This window comes from Adiantum capillus-veneris, chromosome 5 (assembly GCF_014529385.1).
Source record: "Adiantum capillus-veneris isolate H3 chromosome 5, ASM1452938v2, whole genome shotgun sequence".
NCBI classification, from domain to species: Eukaryota; Viridiplantae; Streptophyta; class Polypodiopsida; order Polypodiales; family Pteridaceae; genus Adiantum; species Adiantum capillus-veneris.
The window spans coordinates 6952758-6970232 of NC_140935.1; the positions used below are offsets into that span (position 1 = coordinate 6952758).

At 42.5% G+C, this 17475-nt stretch overlaps 1 pseudogene; it reads left to right on the forward strand.

Annotated features, from left to right (window-relative positions):
- The first annotated feature begins 936 nt into the window (after window positions 1-936).
- On the forward strand, window positions 937-1495 carry LOC147456830 (large ribosomal subunit protein eL19y pseudogene; annotated as a pseudogene).
- Window positions 1496-17475: the final 15980 nt, after the last annotated feature.

Genomic DNA, 17475 nt, shown 5'->3' on the forward strand with positions numbered 1-17475 from the left:
TCCTCGGTAGCAAACATCTTGAACACATTTGTGTTGTTGTCAGCCATGGTAAATGTTGCACTTGATGTGAAAACTGCCCGAAAAGAGGAGAAATGAAGCGGGAACAACACGTGCTATATAGCACAAATCGTAGAAGACAATAAGGCATCTTGTTATGTAGAAAATGGCACTGACAAAAAATTTGTACAAAATGACGAATCAAAAATCTGAGCAGATTGAGCTCTACGAGCTCACCCGAAATATTTGTCGACCTACGAATGCTCGCCAAACCTCAATGAAATCGAAGAAAGTGAGCAAGTGTGTGCTGGAGCAGCTGGCGACTAAGCCCGGGAGGATGCAACCTGCTCTGATCATACCAATTGTTGAAATTAGGGTTGCAAAGAAATGCACACAGCTTGGAAGATGAAGGAAGCTCAAGGCACACAATAGAGAGTGTGTCACTTAGTGTGCAACAGAAGAGATAGATAGCCCTAGAGTGATGGGCGTATATACAATGCACGGGGAAAAAACCTCCTAAAGAGGGGAAAAATGCCCCGGCAGTTCTAGTGTGTTCACACACATCACTACCACATCTATATGGTAACAGTTCGATCTTCTCCACAAGCAGTTTGAAGGTTCTCAAGAGTGATGGGCATATATACAATGCACGGGGGGGAAAACCTCCTAAAGAGGGGAAAAATGCCTTGGCGGTCCTAGTGTGTTCATACACATCACTACCACATGTATATGGTAACAATTCGATCTTCTCCACAAGCAGTTCGAAGGTTCTTAAGAAGTAGCTCGAAGCTTTGTCTGTAAGTTTGTCCCCATCGGCATATTTGTTCCATCAAGGTTTCGTGAGAGTGGGGGACCACGGTGTCCCTCAAGTTGTAGAAGAGCCTCGTGGCTAGCGCGCTAGAGTGTGGGAAGCACAAGGTCTAGCTTGATCCCAATGAGGTCAACAAAATCTCTATGGCCAATTCATGGAAAAATATCAAAAAGCTGGTCAAGGATGGCTTTGTGATTCGAAAACCAACCAAGATACACTCGCAGGCAAGAGCAAAGTGTGCTTTGGAGGCTAAAATGAAAGGCCTTCATTCAGGATATGGTAAGAGGCGGGGTACTAGGGAGGCCATGCTACCCTCTAAAGTTCTCTGGTTGAGGTGGATGGGAGTGCTTCACCGGTTGCTGAGAAAATACCAGGAGGCTAAGAAGATTGACAAGCATATGTATGATGATATGTATATGAAGGTCAAAAGTAACATGTCCAAAAATAAGTGCGTGCTCATGGAGAGTATTCACAAGTCTAAAGCTAAGAAGGCTCATGAGAACACACTGTTTGATCAATTTGAAGCCCGTAGAGCTAAGGGAAAAGCTATTAGGGCAGAGTGGAAAAGTGCCAGGAGGGAAGAGTGCTTGACACAGGGATTGAGTACGGAAGCAGCACCAGCCATCCCTGCAGCTGCCCTTGAGGCCACCAAGAAGTCCAAGAAGTGAGCGGCATAGCAAGATTTAGCTAAGAGATGTTTCTTGATAGTACTTAAATAGAAACTTGGACCTTTGAGCTTGTGTAATGAGATACAGTTTTTGCTTTACTCTTGAAAGCATGACTATTGCAAGCCTAAAAGGGTTTTCATTTTGCAATTATCCCCCATCTCTTTCTTTTACTATTGGTTATTCTTGTCGAGACTGTTACTATGTCTTTTATGTTGTTTCCAAAGGGAAAAAGAAAAAGAAGAAGAGAGTTTTAACGTCGTAAAAACTATCCCAAGAGACCTTAAAGATCTAGCCGACGAGGAGAGAGAGAAGTGCGATTTAGCAACTGCGCCTCTCCGGAGGTCTCCTTTTGCTGCCTCTACCTATCCCCAAAGAAGTTTGAACTCTTGCCTCGCAGGAGCACATGCTCTCCCTGTCACTTAGTTCAACAACACCACGATTCTTCACAGTGGATGCTTAAATGGGTTGGGGAAAACCTACTCAAACTGCAACACCAAAAACGATGGTGGGACAAGAGATTAGGTCGGGCTGCGTCAACATGCAAAAGCTCTACATGTGACAGAGTACAAGGTCACGTGATGCACATCAGCACAAATATGTTGATCCTACATCATGCACGATCTCCACCTCCTCAGCATCTTCCCTTCCAGTCTTCCCTCGCCCTTATACGATCCCCTCTCTCTCTCTCTCTCTCTCTCTCTCTCTCTCTCTCTCTCTCTCTCTCTCTCTCTCTCTCTCTCTCTCTCTCTCAATCTCTCAATCTCTTTAAAAAAAAGTCCACGCTGGCGTGGGCTCTTTCAAAGACTTTTTTTAAAACGATATTGAGAGAGAGCGAGGAGAGAGAAAGCTCTCTCTCTCTCCTCCATCTCTCTCAATCTCTTTTTAAAAAAATTCCACGTTGGTGCGGGCTTTTTCAGAGACTTTTTTTTGAACAAGATTGAGAGAGAGCGAGGAGAGAGAAAGAGAAGGGGAGGGGTTGAAAAAAAAGCCTAGGTTTAGTGTAATCACACCTGCAAATTTTGAGATTTACCTCTAAATTTTAAATTTGAGGGTGAGAAAACCTAAAAACATTTAGAGAAATTTAGCATCATTTGGTGTAAAAACCTTCACATTTAGTCAGTTTACCACTAAAATTCTCATAGATAGGTTTGACAAGTTTTCAGAACAAATTTTTTTCGGGGCATTGGTCCCTGTCCGTACGTGAAAGAGTTTGCGTCTCTTTCAAAGAGATTTTTTGAAGGGTTTTGTTTATACTATATAGTTGTTGAAATGACGCCGATTAAACTTGAGGACCTTCTTGCTTCATCTATTGTGAGTTTCCTATTCCTTCAAAACCAAATTTGTCAATGATTAGGGACCCTGAGATCTAGCTTTCCTAGCCAACACAGTTGTCTCAACGTGGCACAATGTTGTTTGTTGTAGCACAACCAACCTCCCAGTTACCCCTTGGAGGGGGTTACCTTATGGGGTGCTAAAGACCGAGGTTTGGGCCACATCATTCTGCAAGATGACAAATGCAATGCTAGACTACCATCCATTTGAATTGCTATGAGGCATTGATGGATGTACAACTCCCAAACAATAGATAGAGTACAAACAAAAATGGAGGGCTAAGCCTCATTAGGAAAAGCATTTCAAAGGAGCACAATGGCAATCATACACCATGGATCTAAGAAGTGTATTCAGCATAGGGGCATCACATGTTGGGTGAGTAGTCTAGGTCGAGGCATGACGGACAACTCAGTAGACTAGGAACCCCAAGCAGTCTAGGATATAAACATGGAAAATTTAAGAGAAGGTTTTACAATAAATTTCTCTAAAGTTTGTAGGTTTATTCACCTTCCACTTTGAATTTTGAAGATGAATCTCAAAATTTGTAGGTGGAATTACACTAAATCTAGGTTTCTATCGATATGGGTAGGTGAAAGAGAACTAGGATGTGGACAAAGTTGTCATAATAAAATTGTTCATAGCTTTATCAACCTTGCGTAATTTTCTATCAAAGCACTCTTTATAATCCCCCACCATTACCACCTCCCTTGACACGTTTGTCGCCACCACCTTTGGCAACACCACTAACTTCCACTCCCCCCCCCCCCCTGCTAGAAGGCTACCTATGATGGTGTGATCCAAACTTTAATATATACCATGATGTGGATTTTCTCAAAAGAATAGCCCCCCATTGAAATAATATAATTATTTTCAAGTTTCCATTGTTTTCTCTAGTGTAACTTAAAATGCATAGTATGTTATCGTACATCAACCCACAATAACTTGAGGTAGAGCAAGAGAGAGGAGAAGAAGAAGAAGAAAAAGTGAAGAGAAGCTCAAGCTCCCAAACTCTCCTTATTCATGAGATTTGTTTGAGTGGCAACAACCTTACTCTTTTAGTGTAAGTCTCGTGGTCTTACATGTACGGAGGTAGGAATAGATTTATATCCATTGGAATCATGGTGCCACTATTCCCAACAAGGATCAATGGTGGTAGAAATGAGCTTCCAATATCTGAGGGAAACTAGTTCCAAGAAGAGTAATATCAACATGTCATTGTATGGGTTCCAATTGTTCTAGCCCATCAAAGGAAACACTCTACCAAACCCTTGTTCAAGGGGGTTTTTCTGTAAAAAAATTGTGGTCGTTTCTATAGTCTGGCTTGGCCAGTCTTGGTCATTTTAGGGATTTCTCGGAAAATCTCGCTCAAGATTGGAGATTCCTCCAAAAAAAGTGACCATATGATTTCATCACCTATCCTTCAAGTCAGCCTCCAAGAACCTATTATAAGAGGCATTTTAGGCCTTGTATGTGCCATACTTTGCCAAATCCTTTTCCTCAAAAGGAAATTGGAAATGGTTGGCCTCGAAAAGCACGGAATTGAGAAGAGAAGGAAGGGCTTTGACCAAAGCAAGCTGAGAACTAAATATGCGAGCAATCAGCTTTGCTTTCATGTTACCATATACATGTGGTAGTAATGTGTGTGAACACACTTAGGACCGCTCGTGCCTTTTTTCCCTCACTAGGAGGTTTTTTCCCCCGTGCATTGTATATACGCCCATCACTCTAGGGCTATCTATCTTTCCATTGCACACTAAGTAAAACACTCTCTGTTGTGTGCCTTGAGCTTCCTTCATCTTCTCCAAGTTGTGTGTGTTTTCTTGCAACCCCAATTCCAACAATTGGTATCAGAGCAGGCTACGTCCTCCTAAGCTTAGTTGTCAGCAGCTCCAACACACGCCGACTCACTTTGTCCAATTTTGTGAGTTTTGTCGAGCATCCATAGGTCAAAAAACATTTTAAAATAACTCGTAGAGTTTGGTCTGCTCAGATATTTGATTCGGGCTCATTTTGGCCTCCGTTCCCATTACATAGAGTACTACGGGGGCTATTTTGTCATTTTGTGCAAAAATTTTGTCAGTGCCATTTTTTTGCATAATAGGTCTTTTACATTCTTCTACGTTTTGTGCTATATAGCACGTGTTGTTCTCGCTTTGTTCTCCTCTTTTTGGGCAGTTTTCACATTAGGTGCAACATTTATCATGGCTGACAACCACACAAATGTATTTAAGATGTTAGTTGTTGATGAGGATAGATTGGATGGGGACAATTACCCTATGTGGGCTTATATGATGCAACATGTCCTTGTGCCAAAGGGTGTCTGGAATATTGTGCAGGGTATTGACGTACATCCTGGTTCAGTTGGGATGTAAAAGATGCGCAGGTTCATGCATTGATTGTGTTATCTGTGAAGCGCATTATTGCTCCTCACATTCATTCAGTGAAATGTGCAAAACAGGCTTGGGATATTTTGGTTGGTCTTTATGCAAGTTGCAATGTGGCAAATATTGCATTGTTGTATAAAGAGTTGGAGTCAAAGATTATGCATGAGCAAGATGATATGGACACTTTCCTTGCTAGTGTCAAGGATATCATTGAGCAACGTATTTCTGTAGGCAAAGTCATTTTTTACAGTTCCCTTGTGTAGACTGTTCTTGATGCTTTGCCAGATTCTTACCAGACTTTTGCTAGTACTTGGAGAATTATGGCCCAAGGAAATCCAGAAGCTATCAAGTTTGATGCATAATGCACATTGTTGTTGCAAGAGTCACTTTCCAAAAAAACAGGACTAGACTGTCAAACTTACACCACTTTGCTGCTTCAGAGGTCTAGGGCATACATGTATGGCTAGTGTGTATCCAAATTGCCCACCCTTTGCATATGCATATAGGTTGCATTGTCCACCCGCCCACTTCTGGGCCAAATGCCCACCTTGTTCATGCATCCTCCTATTTCATTTATTTCTTGTTGGGTTGTGGGGGATTTTTCTCATGCATTGCCCTACCTCCCCTTGGGCACCTATATACAGGGCCGGGGGGGTACCCACTTCTCAGTCTGATAGATCATTTGATCATTGTATTGGGTCTTCTGCTCTGGTAGTCATGGGGAGCTAATCGCCCCCTCTTCCTACATCTATCATTTGTGGTCTACTCTCTCTCTCTCTCTCTCTCTCTCTCTCTCTCTCTCTCTCTCTCTCCCCTGTCCTCTCTCATGTTTCCGCACATATGCACTCTCACATGGTATCAGAGCTTCAGGCTCTTCAAGTTTTGGCGCTTCACCTCTGTAGAGGTTCTCCTCCCAAGAAGAAGATCAAATCAGACAGCGTTTTCTGTAGATCTGCCAACTTTTTGCAAAAGCCAGGCATGCAATGGACTCTGGAACTTTTTGGTGGTGGAGGACCCCCTCCACCTATGTTTTTTTCTTCTTACATTGGTGATCACCTTTTGGTTGCAAGCGCTAGCCCTTTTGGGACATTTCGTTCGCCGAAAAAACCCTTTGCTCCATCTGCGTTTTCAGCTAGATCTACGTTTTTGGGATCTGCTATGTGTTTGGATAGCAAGGCAGTGTTTGCTGCACAAAGGGGGAGCATTGGGGTTCCTACCCCCGATCTTGCCTTCCAACACACACCGGCATCTGCTACCTTGCCATGTAATGTAGTATGTGTGTGGCTGATTGAGTGAATCTTGATGCTCCGTGATGAGAGTCGCAATGGAGAGCCCACACCATGGGTGACTGGGAGAGGAAAGTGTGTAGGTCTAATTCATGGCTAAAAATGTGAGAGAAGCAAGTTCGGATGTGACCAAAAGTTGAGCACTCTAGTAGTGTGTGGTACTCAAACTCTCGAACTTGCAGTGAGCATAACATGCACATTTGATTTGACTCTTATCCATTGCCCCAACTCCATGTCTCTCATCAAAGGGAATGGGAGCTAAGCCGAATAGCTGTGATAGTGCATATCGCCAACAAGAGGATAGGCTCAAGCATGTAAGTATGAGTACGGTTTCCTCTTTCAGCGAAGAACATGGTTTTGTAGTTGGGGGGAATATGGGTGGTATAATGTATGAAGCATGACCCATCGGATTTCTCCCAAGCCGTAATACATTGGCGTTGTAGAAAAGCTTCATTCACTTGGGAGTCAATTGAAGCATCATGTACCAAGTGTAATGCATCCCATCTCCCAAACCACTTCTTTATGTCTTGCATCCATCCCGTGCTCAAGATCTTGCTTTTATGCGTCTTTTGAACTTTTTTGCTTGCTTCCCATGCAATTGTACAAAGTCGATGTGAGGGGTTTTGACGCATCTTATCATGTACTCCACAACCCTTTTCATGCCCATAATCTCAATTGGAAAAGATCGAGACTCAAAAAGTAGGAGCATATATGGTGTTTGTGTCTTAACTTGGAGAAGTTTGTAAGAAAACTCTTTTGGACATTCTCAAACTCTTTCCAAGTAGACTTTGAGATGCTCCCGCCCCACACTTCAACTCCATAAAGAAGAACCGGTGTCACCAATGCATCAAAAGGATACTTCTTGAGAACCCAACACTTGATGTTTCGGCATTACACATATTCTCAAATGCATAATATGATCTCTTTCCCGCTTCCAAACGACGCATAGCACATTCATGCCACTTGTGATTGGATGGAACCTCAAGGCCAAGGTACACAATGCATGGCTTCTCCTTATGGTTGGTTTTCACAAGCATAACCTTAGTTTTGGATTCATTCAAGCAAAAGTTCTCAAGGACAACCATAAGCTTTCGTGCATCTTCTAAAGTGTGTTCTAGAAGCACTACATTATCCGCATACAACAAAAGCATGATTACCTCTTTGCAAATAGTGACCTCTTCAATGCCTTCTTCTTGCGTAAAGTCAAGTACCATTTGTTCCAATTGATTGATGCATAGACCAAAGAGAGTTGGTGACAATGCAAATCCTTGTGTTAACCCTCACACACATTCCTATCACCTACAATGGGCGCTGTATTATTTATTTGGTAGAGTCAGGTACAGAGCTTGTCGATCCAATAGGAAAAGGGTAAGAGTGATCACCGACTCTAACTAGAACATTCAAGGGATTAGTTAGCTAAGCATGGGCGCCCAAGTGTGAATGGGGCGAGCTCATATAAAAGTCAACAAAACCTAAAATTCACTTATTCTCTCATTTGTGCAATTGAAGAGCGCTCTTGCTCCATCTCCATCTTCTTCTTCTTCATCTCCTTGTGTGTGTGTGTATGCGTGAGAGAGAGAGAGAGAGAGTGCAATCAAGCATTGCGGCGGCACGACGGCGGCGAGGCATTTGAGCGCGGCGTAGCGGCGTCTCCCTCTTCTTCACGGCGAGGAATCCTCCATGACAGCAAGCGTAGAGCGGTGAGTGACACTCCATCGCCATCTTTGAGCTTACTAGTTTAGGCTTGTTGTGTGCTTGGAGCCATTTGTGGCTCGCACACAGTGTATCGGCAAGTTCCTTGCATTGACACGTGCGATAGACGCGCACATTTTTGGCGCCGTTGCCGGGGAATGCCATACACTAAGCTTGAATGGCACTTTGTGCTTCTTTTGTGGTGCAATTTCAATTGTAGGAAAGGTAGGGAAGGAAGGTGTGTGTGTTGAGAAGAAGGATTTTGTGTTGCTACTGTGTATTTCTTTGTTAATGAAGTTTTGAAAGGTTACTGTGTTTTCTCTGTGCTAAGGTATTAGTATTAAGGTTGTTAGTTCTGTGTAATGTAAAGTACAGTAAGTAGGAAGTAGATATGTGAGAGCTAATGAAGTGTGTTAGTGTGTAACAGTAGGTGTATTAGTTGGAAGTAGGTAGTAAGAGTGTGTGTGTGCGCAGGCCGTGGCGACCTTATCCCAAAAAAAAAAACTAAAAACTAAAAAATAAAAATAAAAAACAAATAAAAATTTTAAAGGTAGGACCGGGATCAGGAATATCTCCCAAACCCAAGCCCAGACCCAAGCCCAAGCTCACGCTCAGGCTCAGGCCTTTAAAATTTCGTATTTTAGCTTCGCACGTAGCTAAAAATCGACTTTTTTGAGGACCAACGGAGTTTCACGTTGTGCTGTAAAGCACACCGTGACCCTCTGAGTGATACGCTCGTTTTGAGCTATCACACACTTTAATTTAAAAAAAAACGATCATTAAAAAACATAAAAAAACGAGTGAAAACGGACACCTAAAAAAGTAAGCGGTTAACCTTCAAGGTTATTCGCCGACGCTTGTAGGGTGTCAAAGGCACATGCATCTGCGTTCTAGTTGTGTGCTAGAGACGGAGCAACTAGAGAGAATTTCGACTTACGTGAGTTCTCATTATCCACCTACCTTAGGTTCCGGGCCCTCGGCGGGGACCCAAGGTAGTACAAACCAAGATCCGAACATAGCGGCTAGTGACTCTTCCTCTAACTACAACGTCATGGAGGGTTTCCCAATGCCTAATCTCGATAGATTAAGCCAAGACATGCATGCCATGGGTCTACAGTCCAGGCTAAGAGTGCTTAGCCGCTTGAAAGAAACCTTTAGTAGAGCCACTTGCTACGAACATGGAGCTAATGATGTAAATGAGGGGGGTGGGGAAGTAAATTCTCCATTCATGACCAACGTAGACTCTATGCCCTTAGAGAATGTGCACATGAATACTTCATTTACTGCACCCCCTGACTCTTCAGAACTATTCTCCTTTGATGTTATATTACCTGATGGTAGAAGCCTTGCCAAAGTGCAAGAGGTTGAGCGGTATATTCTTGCAACAAGGGAAAAGGAAATCGAGAGCTTACACAAGGCGGAGCAACGAAGAGAGTTAAAATCAAAAGCTCCTATGTCAATATCCTTGCTAGGAGAGCAATCGAGTGCTCTTGAATTAGCGACCACTAAGGGTCAACCCACAGAGAGCAACATTGCATCTAGCTCAAAGGACACCCCTAGCACCTCAAGCCTAGATGGAGCGTTCTTAAATGAGATCTGGGATTACGAACTACAAACGGAAACTCTAACCGACCTATACACAAGTCACACCTATCACATGGGTTGGTTAGATGTCCTACAATCCACAATGGGTGCTACTAGTGTGGAGGATCAAAAACAAAGAGTTTGTGAGGTCATCCATAGGGACAATGAGTTAAACAGACAGAACAACGGGATCAACAAGCCTTCAATGGGTCTCGTGAGATTCTTAGATACAGGAAAGGCTAAACAACCGATCTTATCGCAAATGGAGACTCCTTCGATAAGTCCGATGGATCCCCCATATGTTGTTTCGCCAGGTGTCTCAGTGCAATGTGAGCCTACAAGTGATAGCTTTACTTTTCCAAGTCTAGCTCATCTTTCTCTTGATGACACCACGGCTACCATGCCTACCCCAATGATGGGCATGCCAAGAAACACGCCATGGACCTCATTTGTTAGTAAAGCACCGCTACATGGTAGCTCAATGCCTGCAACAGTACCTACAAGTGTGTACCAATCGTATACACCCATGGGTCCTCGTACTCATGTAGTTCCTACCCCTCCCATTGTTTCAACAACCTCTGCTCCACAACCACAACACCCAAGCTTTTATTTCCATGGGACTATACCGGCTAGCATTAGCATGTCACATCCGACGTCTGCTATGCCTGGGGCCACACATATGAACTTTGGGCCGTCACATGGCACAACACCGTACCAAATGTAAAACCCAAGGGCTTCCTATGCACCAAGCCCAATGCTAATACCTACTCCACATGTAGTCTCTGGAGCGCCTTCACCCATGGTGCCTGCTCACTTAGGTGACTTGGCAACATTTGCTCAATATATTGGTCGATCTATTGCTGAGAATATGCGTAACACGCCTGATAGAGAGCCTAGAAGTAAGGCAGTGCAAATAGCCAAGCTCACACAAAAATTTAGTGGAGACGGGGATGCGAGAAAGCATATCGAAGTGTTTGAACAAATATGTGATTGGAGAACACAATGACCTACATAAGAGTAATGCTTTAAGCCTACCTTAAGTGGAAAAGCAAGGGATTGGTATAGAACCCTAAGGGTGGAAGAAAAAACGATTTACCCTATTCTTAGGAGATTGTTCTTGAAAGAATACATACGAGAGGGAGTGCTTTGGGGTGTAGCCTCTCGACTCCAAAAAACCCAACGAGAGGAAGGAGAGTCGGTGAGAGACTTTATTAGTCGCTTGAAGAATTTGAATTCTCGTTGTAATCCAAATGAGTGCTTCAATAATAATCAATTGCTTGATAGATTCATTAGGGGATTACGACATGAGGATATCTACAATGGCCTAGTCATTAGAGGTATCACCACTTGGGAAGCAGTCACTACCAATGCGATCCAATTGGAGGATAATTTAATGATTCAAGGAGAAAGAGTGTTTGTTGAGCCTGAATCTATTAGCTCGCAAGCATCAAGGCATCAACCAATGACCCTAAAGCCTATTGCTAAGGAGCCAAAGATATCTGAGATGACTTTAACAGATCTCACCAAGGCTATTCAAGAGAGTCTTAGAGACAATCGTGCTCCGCAAAACAATCATATGTATCCAAGAAGGGGACAACAATGGTGCTCATTATGCTATGGACCACATAGTACCAGTGAATGCCCTACTTTTAGAGTAAAATTCAATGGAAACTGCAATGCCTGTGGGAGGTATGGTCATCAAGCTAAGGATTGCATAGTATTTAAGCGTGCGATGGCCAATAGACCAACCTTAGCATGGACAGACACACCTCGAGTGCCTGCATTGATGCCGGCCCCACCTCTTGAACAAACAGCACAACACATGGTCCCTAGGGCCCAAAATGTTGTTCAAACAACACCCTTACCACCTCCAGTGCTAGGACCACAACCACTACATCCGAGAATCACTTCTATGAATCAAGTGGGTTGTGAGTCATCTATTGCTTGTTTGGAAGGCCGTGAGGAAGATATAGATCCTAATATTGCCTATGGGATGGATGTGCTTGAAGCACAATAATGCAAACCAATCAAGCGAGCACGTCTACAATGCCAATACTCATGTGTAATCGATGTGGCATAGATCATTTGATTGCCCAATGTCCAAATAATCCAAATGCACCAAAGATCACGCCATTTAACTTGATTGAAGTTACCGAGGAGCCATCACAAAGTACACATGTGGTACAAGTAAACGTACTCACACGATTGATGCTCCAAAAACAAAATTATATTCTTGAGGAAAGAGACACGGCATCAATTGCCTAATCTTAGAAAAAGAAGAAAACACGAAAGAAGAGATCGCAAAAAGAAGCGAAGTCAGACCCCAGTTCAAAGACCAACATAGGGACTGATGACGACCCCGTATATATGAACGACGCTGAAGGAAATTCTGATTCAGGTGAAACCATGGAGACCAAAACGATCACTAAGATAGAAACCAACAAGGAAGACCTTCATGAGCCACAATGGCCAGGATCCAAGAAGAAGATAGCAACTTATCCAAACCCTACAGAGGAGATTGAGTGAGTCAAGCAATTAAGGAGTTTGGTAGAAGATACCCAAAGGGATCTAGAACCGGCACCTAGGCAGATCCAAATTACAGACACCGTGTTCCCTACGCAACAACAATCTCACCAAGTCCATAGACCCTTAGCCATACTTAGTGTCATCCAAGAAGAAAGTGACTTAAAGTCATGGGAAAGTGGGCGTACTCACTTCTTGATGGAAAGAATATTTACAGAGGGGCTACTTGATCCTATCGAAGAAATGGAAATCCCATCTTCTCTATGTCAAGGGACTGCAGTCCAAAAGGTGCCGTTAGACATTGCCAAATTGATGGATTTCATGTCTTCAGAAGTTAGAACCACCATTATGTCCAAACTATATAAAGACCCTGAGCTACTCTCAGCTCTTCGAGCCTTCCTCAATGGAGAACTAAAGTTTGGGCTACCACAATTTGCACAGATGGATGGAGCTGGGGAGATGCCAATAGAGGAGGAACACTTAGATCCACAACCCAACCTAGATGAGAACCTTGTTATAGAAATACCTGTTAACAAGTTGGGACAATACTTTGAGGGTGATGAATCCAATGCGACCATACCAATCACTACCAAGGGATTAACTGTGAAGGGAATCCTTGATGGTGGCGCTGGAGTTAGCATTGTGACTAAAAATTGCTTGGAAACTATGGGGAGACCTCACCTTGCGACCACAACCATAGTAGTGAAGATGGCCAATGGGTCTATTGTTAAACCTATTGGGATGCTAGAAGATCTCAAGATCAAGGTCTTTGGACATAAAATAAGAGTTACCTTCATTGTTATGGATTTCTCGAAGCACACTATGGCATCGGAGATGATCTTAGGACGTCCTTTCATGAGGGAAGCAAAAATGGTGCATGACTGGTCTAAAAACCATGTCTACTTGCAGTTTCAAGATTCTGTCATTCAAGTGGATCTTGTAACTGGTTGAGCACATCCTCTAGAAAACAGGTTTATAATTGATCATAGATCTGATACACAGTTCACTCGACCCCATTGCGGACACTGATGTTGGGGAAGATTCTCCTTATATGGAGGTTCTACCTGGGATGACTGAGTCGGACAATGTGGATTGGGTCCACCTAACAACAACCATAGACACTTGGGGAAATAGGGGGACGACTTTGGTAACACACGAGGGGGATGAAATGCCCGTACCCTTAAATATGCTGCAAGCAATGCATATAGCTTCTGACAAGACTCATCCTCATGTAACGAAGAAAACATACAAGTGGGTCCCTAAAGCTTTCTTAGCGACCATAGCTAGTGCTAAAAAACAAAAGCCTTGTAAGAAACGTCCCACTCGCTCCAAGAAATGTAAGGAAACGTGGCGTTGGATTCCTAAACGGTTATTGGAAGCCCAAGGCTACTATCAAGGAAATGATCAAATCTGGGTGCCAAAACGTAGATTGTGTTTTTACATGTCACCTGACCCATGTGAGCTCAATCCTGTAGCTCCAAAATGAATTGACGATTGTGAAAAGAAAGAAATCACGAAATGCTACACACCCGCTCCAAAGCTAGTTTGGGTACCGAAGAAAGAACGATTTGTTCCACCTAGTTCAGGAACAGGGAAATCAAATGAAGCTTCTTGCTCTTCGTGTAGTTCTTATACAAAAATAGAAACTTCGACACAACCTCCCTCCACCTACCATTGTACATACCCATACAAGCAAGAAAGAGTTTGCACCTCCCGTTGTAAGTTCACCACCTACAACAATGTTGCAAATAAAATCATAGAAGAGTACCTTACCACCCTTGCAACTAGATGAAACGCATAGGGCGGTCAAAAACTATTGGTTAAAGCCTTCACCCATAACAACTTGGAACAATTGGCTTCAAAAGGTGACGACATCATTCCAAAAGGTATAATCTACCCAAGGAAGCGGGGAGTGTTTGCTGACAGTCATCATTCACTCACTCCTCTCTCAACCTTCCTCCCTGACCTCTCAATCACCAATCTTAGGGAATGTATATATAAAGCCTTATACTCACAAAAAACAAAAAATAGTAAAGAGCAAGAGCAATTAGCAAACAAGTGTGCACAATAAAAGTCAAAACATTGACCCAGACCTACACATTCACATTCGGTACACTGAAACAGAAACCTATGTCATAAAACACCTTTGATCCTCATCACTCGAGTGCTGAAGGGTAGGTAGGATTAGTATGATAGGAGTGTTTCTGTTTTAGAGTTGAGTGATTAACAAAGTTCTTTTTTCCCATTGATGTGCCTCCTAGAGGTATTCTTTGTGTTTCTTAGTGTGTACATGAACGTGTTGCTGTGGTTAGGATTTGGACCTTCATGGAATCTTTTTCTCATCCACTTTTCAAATCAAGCACGACCATCAACACAAACAGGTGTTTCTTGTCCATTAGCATTGCCCCTTATCTTTTTGCATCCATGTTTGTCTGCTTTAATTGTGATTGGTAGCATAATATTCAACACATTTGCTTAGTATTAAACATTAAATTCAATTTAATTTTTTGTCATAATCACTTGTCTAGGTTTAAAAATCAAGCAGTCCGACTAAGCTAGTTTGACCAAGCTAGGTGTTAGAGATCTTCTCTTAATACCATGGGGAATGCCTTCCTAATAATCAATGGTTACTTAGGTTCTTAATCCGATTTAGGCAGCATTGTGTGAAATGTACTAGGGCTTTCTAGTGGGCTTAGTCCCTATTGACCTTTAGCTTAAGTATTATAAAGGGAGTTTACTAGTGTGATGAGCCTAGGGAGGTGTAACAGTGTTATATGACCCCCCAAAGTTACAAAATTAAAATGCTGAAAACGAACAAACAAAAAATCAAAGTGCCACAATATAAAATCTTAAGCTGGAAGAGAAACCTCAGCTTGATTTGGTACTCCACTCACATGTATCGCCTATGGTACTAGAGTCCTAGAGGTTCCCAGTGTGGGCGCTTTTTCTTGAAAAGCAAAAAACCCAAGGCATACAAAATAAGCACACACATCAAAATTGAAACAATGTGAAAAGACTTTGGGGGGTCAAAGACAAGGAAATAAGCCACGTGATGATTTCATGAGCAATTACTTTTATCATAGCTTAACTACAAGGTCTTCTAGGTATAGCCTCTAGTCAGCCCTCGGACATAAAATACTTGGCTCTCGCGATTAAACAACTTAATTGACCAGAGAAAATTGAGAAGCTTGCCCATGGTATTAATAGTCGATCTTTAGTGCCTTTCGACCGTTAAATTAGCGACCCCAGACTTGTTTAATTTTTACCTTTACAAATGTTTATGCGTTTTATTATATTGAAATTTAATGTTTATTGCTGATAAATGGTTTAGAATAATGCTACCAATCAATTTGTCTGCCTAAAACTGCATATGCTTTTTAATTGTATATGAGAATGCAATTATTGTGTCAATGTTGTTTGATTTTGCAATGACTGAAGAAGGCTAAGGACATTCATCTTAAATGCTCTTCCACCTCAACGTACAGCTTCAACTCAATAGCTTCCGAGGACGGAATCTACATCAGGAAGGGATGCATATTAACCCTCACGCACATTCCTATCACCTACAATGGGCGCTGTATTATTTATTTGGTAGAGTCAGGTATCGGGCTTGTCGGTCCAGCAAGAAAAGGGTAAGAGTGATCGCCAATGAGAGGCGCACTCTAACTGGAACATTTAAGGGATTAGTTGGCTAAGCATGGGCGCCCAAGTGTGAATGGGGCGAGCTCATATAAAAGTCAACTAAACCTAAAATTCACTTATTCTCTCATTTGTGCAATTAAAGAGTGCTCTTGCTCCATCTCCATCTTCTTCTTCTTCATCTCCTTGTGTGTGTGTGAGAGAGAGAGAGTGCGATCGAGCATTGTGGCGGCACGACGGCCGCGAGACGGTTGAGCGTGGCATAGCGGCGTCTCCCTCTTCTTCGCGGCGAGGAATCCTCCACGGCAGCAAGAGTAGAGCGGTGAGTGACACACCATCACCATCTTTGAGCTTACTAGTTTAGGCTTGTTGTGTGATTGGAGCCATTTGGGGCTCACACAAAGTGTATCGGCAAGTTCCTTGCATTGACACGTGCGATAGACGCGCACACCTTGTTTAACCCCAATAGTGCTTACAAAATTTTTTGAAATTCCTCTTCCCATGCGCAAATGACACATCACCTTCTTATAGATTCGAGAAACCGCAAGCATAAACTCACTTGGCACTTGGAGTTCTTCCATCCTTCTCCACAAATCGTTACGTGGAATCATATCAAAGGCTTTCTTAAAGTCCACAAAACAACAATACAATCGACTTTCCTCCATGAGAACACAAAGAGTGACAAGATGATCAATGGTGCTATGGTATCGAAGAAAACCCGCTTGTCCTTTTGCACGCTTTTCATTCTCTTCAACCCAATCACTCAATTTCATCTCCATTATGCATCCAAACAACTTTTCCATAAGAGACCCAGTTATTATAGTCCGGTAGTTGTTTACATTCTTTGCATCTCCTCCTTTATGCAAAGGCTTGACCCAATCAGTACTCTGGCTTGATACCTTGAAGATCTCTCGCTTTGCGAGTGGCCAACTTTTCAAGCCCACCGCATACATCCTCGATAGTAAAAAAAGAGGGCATACATGGGAGTGAACCATAAAATGATATTTTTTCAGCATTTGATTGCTCATATAATTGCCTACAATGTGTGTACATATTCCACAACTCAAGTTCTCAAAATTCTCAACCTGCTTGTCCCTCAAGTTTCTCCAAAATCTTCCACATGAATGTGCCTTTTCTTGGACTTGAAAAAGTTGTTGCTTTACTTCCCATCTTCTTTTCTTCTTTTGAATCAATGCTTTGTATGTATGTAAATGACTTTGATAGTTGTCTTTGTCCATAGTTGCATCAAGCTTTATCAAGGACTTTCGAACATCTTGACATTTTTTATCAAACCACCTTTTGCGTAATCTATCTTTGTTGATACCATGGAGATGCTTTATGGCAAAGCATTCTTCAGCACAAAAACAAATAACTTTTTTGAAAGCTTCCCATTTAGTTTCCAATGGTGCGTCATATTGAAGCTTTGTCATCCATAACTTTTGCTCAACCATTTCGATGTACATTGGTGCTCGTTCGAAATCCATACATAGTGATAACTTCTCTTCACTTTGGCTGAGATTATCATGCTTAGTTGCTTCTCCACATGCAAGGTCATATAC